This window comes from Calidris pugnax, unplaced genomic scaffold (assembly GCF_001431845.1).
Source record: "Calidris pugnax isolate Ruff unplaced genomic scaffold, ASM143184v1 scaffold18, whole genome shotgun sequence".
Lineage (NCBI taxonomy): Eukaryota > Metazoa > Chordata > Aves > Charadriiformes > Scolopacidae > Calidris > Calidris pugnax.
In genome coordinates this window covers 14393028-14399839 of record NW_015090812.1, presented here as the reverse complement: position 1 = coordinate 14399839, position 6812 = coordinate 14393028, and the positions used below count along the sequence as shown (strand labels likewise).

General features: G+C 41.0%; 1 long non-coding RNA gene across 1 annotated transcript; it reads right to left on the bottom strand.

Annotated features, from left to right (window-relative positions):
- Positions 1-3923: 3923 nt before the first annotated feature.
- Positions 3924-6239, bottom strand: LOC106886488. Its single transcript, XR_001411664.1, has 3 exons — positions 6028-6239; positions 4756-4889; positions 3924-4181 (listed from the first exon to the last, which is right to left on the bottom strand). It is a non-coding gene; the product is annotated as an uncharacterized LOC106886488 (long non-coding RNA).
- Positions 6240-6812: the final 573 nt, after the last annotated feature.

Below are 6812 nucleotides of genomic sequence, written 5' to 3'. Positions count from 1 at the left end.
CTTGGGCTGGGGGGGCTTTGCAGGGCAGAGCTGCTGGTGAACCCTGTGGGTACAGCCAGGGACTTCTCTCTACTAACCTTTGTTGTTGTCTGCTTGGTGTAACCAGGTTTGACATCAAGGACAGCTCCTGTTCCACAGGTTAGAAGAGGTTAAATGGAGCGGGCAGAGTCTGCAGTTGAGTCTAGAGATCTGATGTCCTTGGAGTGTATGAACTTCCTTCAGGTGTGACCTCTGCTTCTCAGGTAAAGGAAGCAGATGCAGCTGCTCTTAGAGAAATGGTTCCAAGACTTGCGGCAAAACCACATACAAACAAGTTGTTATACCCAAGTATGGGCTTTTCCAGTGATGACCTCATGCTGGGCTTGGTAGCCACCAGGAATCGTAGTTTGTAGTCACCAGGGAAAAGCAGAAATGCATGTGTAGGTCCTTGCAGTTCTTTGCAGCCAAATGTTAAGAATGTAATACACTTAAAGTGAGTTCAGGAATGGACTAGGCCCATCAGTAGAGTTTTAATCCATTGCTGGTTGTTCAAACAGGACTGGCCAGATGCAGTTTGGCTGATCCAGCTGCCACTGAATCACTTCCAAACTAGGTAATTACAGGAATGTGCACGAGATGGGTAGGGATTGTGTGGGATGTGGAGTAGAGGGGGTGCAGCATGACCTTGGTCTGCCTTAAGCCGCTGGGGACCTGTATCCTCGGAAACTTCAGATCTTTAGATCTGTCTTTCCCAAATGTGAAACGTGTGTGTGTGATTATTAATGCACCAGGCAAGAAATGTAGCTGCAGCTCTTCGGATGTGTTCTAAAAATAGAGGGAAAGATCCTCAACAGAAGTAGATATCCAGGATTTTTGCAGAATAAATCTATAAATCTGATAAGCCAGACACACATCTGCTATTTCTGCTGCTAGACCTTAACCCCTTCACCTTCCTCCCCATCCAGAGTTACACGGTTTTCTTAACAGTAAAAAATGTCTTTTGAAATTAGTCTTTATCTCAAATTATGGAGCCAGCAACAGCTGAAAGATGGTTATTTTGCATGGGGGGAGGACTGGTGTTACACTTTTAGTGTCACTATGATGCACTCATTTTTAAAATATCACCCTACACAATGAGTTAACTGTTTTCATTCTGGCTGACTTTTTCAGACCCATGCAGAAAACCCTATTGTTTGCTAGGCAAAATGGACTTGCAGAACAGTCTGCCATGAGATAACAAATCTGACCCTACAGGTATATGGACATCCAGGGTTGCATTAGAGAGCATAAAAGACCATGATGGGGTGTGTATAATGTCATGATCTTGGTGTTATTTGGAAACAGAGATGAGGAGGGGAATGGCCCTCAGGAAGGCTACTCCATGTCCCCTGGGGGATCCCTGTGGCTCCCCAGACTGCTTTGCTCTGGGGAAGGAGAGCCCTGATCTGTTGCCTCATCTTCACTGTTAGAAAAACCCAGCTGAAATCCACCTTTCTGGAATATTCTCTTAATTAAAACTCTCAAGAGTGCCCCTGTGGTGGGGCTCAAGGCTCAGGCTGAGGCTGCTGCCTCTTCTGGGTTGTAGTTACAGAGCTACAGTGGAGGGGAGGTGGTTGGGCTTTCCAGGGAAGTCATGACCATATGGTTGACTTTTATGTATATGTACTTTGCAGGTCTGTTAATCAAAAATCTACGGAAGATGATCTGAGATGGTGTTATTATATGATGCTGTTCTAACAAAGTTCAGGCCTGATAACAGAGCACTGAGCTTTTTAATTAGTCGGTTGTGGGATATTTACGTATCCGTATGGAGCGGGTTGTTAGTTAAATATTGATTTAGCTGGTGAGCTGTGTTCTCCTGGTGTTTGAGCTCTGACTACAAACACCATGCTGCAGGTGGTAGGGACGTGCTTGCTGAGTTTTCCTTAGTTTTAATTTAGAGGTAGTTTGATATGAGGAACAAAGAATATTACTATAATTAATTTAAACTTCAAATGAAGAAACAAAAGACTGTTCTTGAAACCAAGTTCTATCCAGAGGCACCAAACCTATCTTAAATCTGACCAAAGTTCAGTTAAAGTGTTAAAAGTACGTGATGGGGAGATCTTAGCCCTAGAAAATTGAAAAGACCTGTTTTTAACGCTACCTAGAACAAATTTGCAATGTTTATTTCAGTGCACAGGAGGCTCACACTGCTCCTGTTTCGTGTTTGGCTACGCTCTGCTCTAATGAAGCAGAGCACTGGGGCTGGCTATCGCTTGTCAGCCGAAGATCCTCTCTGCAAATCCCCTGTGTGTCAGTCGTCTTTTGTGCTTTAGTGTCTACTGTGACCACAGGGACATTTGTTTGACAGGAGTCTGTGACCCTCAAAGAGTTTGGTGAGTCATGGAAAGAGTGAACTCACCCATATAGAGTTTAATCTCTCCTCCTCTGATAGATTTAATTTCTGCTTGACAGGCTGCGCTCAGTTACATGGTGTCTGACCTGGCCATTGAACTGAGCAACCAGCAGAACACTGCTTATGAAAGAGTCGTCTCTGTGGATGGAGGATGAACATTAATATTCATGAGCTGTTACTCATTTACACTGGTAAATATTAAAACTTCTGTATAACACCGTTCAGCCTCTCAAGAGCACTTGTCTTTTGACAGAAATGCACACACTCAACAGGCGTGGTGTGCTTGGTAAAAGCTGTTTGTTCTAAATAGTACTGATTTCGAGGGAACAATATATTTTAATGGCTTTGGTCTTAAGTAACAATCATTTCCTAATCTGATGCCAGCAAGTAAAAGTGGTTAAGCCTGTGAAGTTTGAAGGGTTTGTGCATAGTGTGGTCCGATCTGTGCTTTTGGTTCAGCAGCCCTTGAAACTTGTTCAGCAATTTATATGGTCCTCTCCTAGTGTATCAAGGTATGGATTCAGCAGAAGTGCAAGGGGCTCCCCTATCATTTAAGTCTAGTAAGTAATATGTAGAAGACTTTATAGCGTGGTGAATATTTGTTGTGGCTGCATTTAAGGGAACAGAATGAGGTTGCTGCTGTTGAGGGAGCATTGGAGTGCACAAGCAGTGGCATTATATGATGCTGTTCGAGTGTTGTGGCAATCTTCTTGGGATAGGTCCACTTGTAGCAGTGGTGGCCACCTCTTTTCCTTGCTGTGGTCCAGATGACTGCATGTGCCATTTGGGCATGCTTGTGGCATTTGTAATGGGTAAAGCTACCTAATGATGGCAATAATCTTTAGTGTAAAAAAAAAAAAAAATCTTTGTTCCTGTGCTTCATGAGCTGCAATGTCTCATTGGTTTATAAGAACAACTCAGGGTCTGGTTTTGATCTTTAAGTCCCTTAGGTGAGAGCAGAGCCTTTGCGTGAGGAGTTGCTCCTTCCATCTCCTGCAGTACTGTGATTGCTGTGGTCGTCTGAGGTTCCCGTGTGCCTGCATGCCTCCCCTTCTTCAACAGCAGCTTAGGGATGTGGGACTGGACATCCCTCAGGTGAGTGGTGTTCGCTCTGGAGTGCTTTCTGTCATCATATCTCCAGAGCAGGAAATGTCCTGGACATCTCAACCCTCCCACCCCAAACCTGCTGTGTGTCCCCAAGTTTTCAATAGGAGTGAGTGCTGTGGTGATGAGGCTGGAGGTGCGTGCTGGAGGTGACTAGTGAAGTTGGATGGCCTATGTGAATGCAACTACTGGAGAGGAATGGCTTCCACTCTGGTGGGAGCAGGGGGATGTAGATTGGAGGGGTGAATACTGGCATATTGGTTTGACCATCTGAGTTGTGTTTAAGGTTTTTGCAGATTGTGGAGTCCTGACAGGCAGAACTTTGAAAACTATTATTGAAACAGAAAGATTATTCATTACAGCTGTATTAATAAAAGATAGTTGGGGAAATGTGCCCAAAACAGTTGTTCTCTAGCCAAATTGTCAGTAAGCAAATGGGTAAAGTTAGTGAAACAATGATCTCTAACTGCAAGATGCTTTATTTCTGAAGCTAAACATGTTCTGCTGAAATAAAGAGGCCCTGAAATAAACTTGCTGGTTCTAAAGGTAATAATGGGCTCTAAGCATCTGATGAGAAAAGTATTTCTTGTCCATTTACTAGTCCTAAATCCATTACCATCTCCAGGTCCAGAAACACAATATAGTCTGCATTTTCTTGCTCCTCCATATCTTCTTTTGTTTTCTGTAGAGTAGTCATACACTGAAGGAAAAACACATAGCAGGCAATAATGCACTGTCAAGCTTTGAAACCTGTATGCAACCCCCTTGCTTTACAGTGGATAGTATCAGTGCTATCACAAGTTAATAGGCATCACCTAGGGCAGCATTAACTGAATTGTCACTTCCTTGGTTGATTAGTTGGTATTATTAAACCATTTACCAAAGAACAGAGAGGCAAAATCCTTATGTGAATAGAGAATGGAAGGCTGGAGTCTCTCCTCACTTGAAGGAGCAATTTTTATAGGCAAGTTGCCAAAATGTAACTTTTTGAAAGAGCAACTGATGTAAAAAGAAAAGCAAATTCATAGTTGTTAAATGTCCATAGGCTCTAATGCTCTTGCAGGAGTTTTACTTGACCAAGAGCTTAACTCACGTAACCTGGGAGCATCTATTCCACTCCTAAGAATTGTAAATATGAAATAAAGAGCTGCTAAGCTATTCTGATTATGTCCATCCCAATTTTTGAAAATACTATGGGAAATCCTAACGAAACAGGTGCCTTATAAAGACCCAAAGAAACAAAGTTTTCTTAATTCCAAGTGTAACATACTTACTGTTTTCTCTCTCTGTGTCTCCAGCTCCATTTTGATTCTGTTTTGGCTTGAAACTCTTGATACTCTTGAAACTCTTCTTCACAGTGCTTCAGATATTTGACTTCTCTTTCAAAATAATCAAGTACATTGGCATGCTATTAACACAATGACAAACAAGGGTCATTACACGCCCAAAGACACAGAATTATTGATGATCTGAATGCTAGTATTAGTTTATCTATATTGGGAACACAGATACCTCTATTTATCCAAATACAGCAAAATGATATGAAGATATGGACTGAAACCAATTGATTTTGGGTACAAATATGCACGGGGTTAAATAATTTTTATTATACTGAATCTGAGTAGATCATCCTTCAGGAACTTGCACTGAAATAACTAAACCAATTTTAGGTTAGTGATTTCACTAACTTAGTCCAAATCCTCACTGACCCAACTTCAGGCACAAAGAAACCATAAAATGCCATACTTCGGTATTACACTATGTAGCTTTGCACATAGCAAACCTTTATGGGATTTTTGTAAACTGTTTAAGTGCATACATAAACTTAAATTAAAACTGGCATAGGATGGGAAGAAGATTTTGAGATGTGAAAATAACAGACTAGGTATCAGGCAAGACTGCTAGACTGAACGAGATGAAAATACTAGCTTGATCTTTGGCTGGGAGGTGGGGAAAAGAACAACTGAAAATGATGTGGAAATAAAGAGAAATTAGAAGCGTCGCAATTTTCCCCATGGCTTTTTGGTACAGATAGTCCTTATTTCAAAAGAGAATTAATAAATGGTAATGCTAGTAACAGTTTGTAAACTGTGCTTGAACTAAGCTAGAATCAGAAACTAAGATGTGTAAAATGAAGTACCAAATTTACAGGGAAAAAACCGACGCAAACATGAACAAGCAGGTGTAAAGAAAGAGAAACTCAGTATGTTTACGTTACTGTGCACTATATAGCAGTGTTTTAATGCATGAAACCATGTGTCATTTTATGCATGTGGCAAAAAGTGCTGAACTCTTTACTGTGTTTTCATGTAGCTGGGTTAGAGCAGTGGAATTCTGTTGACTGTCGCCCAGGTTTCCTTTAGGTGCCTCCTGTCTGAGCTCTGTGAAAAGCCAGCTTTGCTACAGGTGATCTTTAGAGAGTACAGCCATACTGATCTCAAATCAATTGCCATCCATTTGAAAGCAAGTTTTGCCAGGCAGGCCTGTTTTTGTTTTGGAGTTTTCAGGATAAATTGTCACAGAGATTTATAAAAATTCTTACCAACCTCATTCCTCGAAGCGTCACTTAGTGCCTGACTGATTTCCAAAATGTGCAGTACTCCAAGATCATCAGAAACAGCTAAAAAATGCTGCTCTGCTGAAAGATATTTGACAAAAATCATATAAACAATCTAAGTTCCAACAGTAACACGTACCTCCACCCAAACATGAGCTACAGAGGGTTCATTTTTGCTGTGGTCTTTTTGGCTTACTGTTTGCTGCAGCAAAAAAGCAGCCTTATTGCTCTCTTATTTTCTTGACAAATGAAATTCCCTTTAAAGTTTATAGTTCTTCCAGCCATACTGATCTCAAATCAATTGCCATCCATTTGAAAGCAAGTTTTGCCAGGCAGGCCTGTTTTTGTTTTGGAGTTTTCAGGATAAATTGTCACAGAGATTTATAAAAATTCTTACCAACCTCATTCCTCGAAGCGTCACTTAGTGCCTGACTGATTTCCAAAATGTGCAGTACTCCAAGATCATCAGAAACAGCTAAAAAATGCTGCTCTGCTGAAAGATATTTGACAAAAATCATATAAACAATCTAAGTTCCAACAGTAACACGTACCTCCACCCAAACATGAGCTACAGAGGGTTCATTTTTGCTGTGGTCTTTTTGGCTTACTGTTTGCTGCAGCAAAAAAGCAGCCTTATTGCTCTCTTATTTTCTTGACAAATGAAATTCCCTTTAAAGTTTATAGTTCTTCAAACTCTTTTTCTTTTTTTTTTTTTTTTTAATTAAATGTTTTCAGTTGCTTTTTGCCATGGTAGTACACTTAGAACTGATGTAT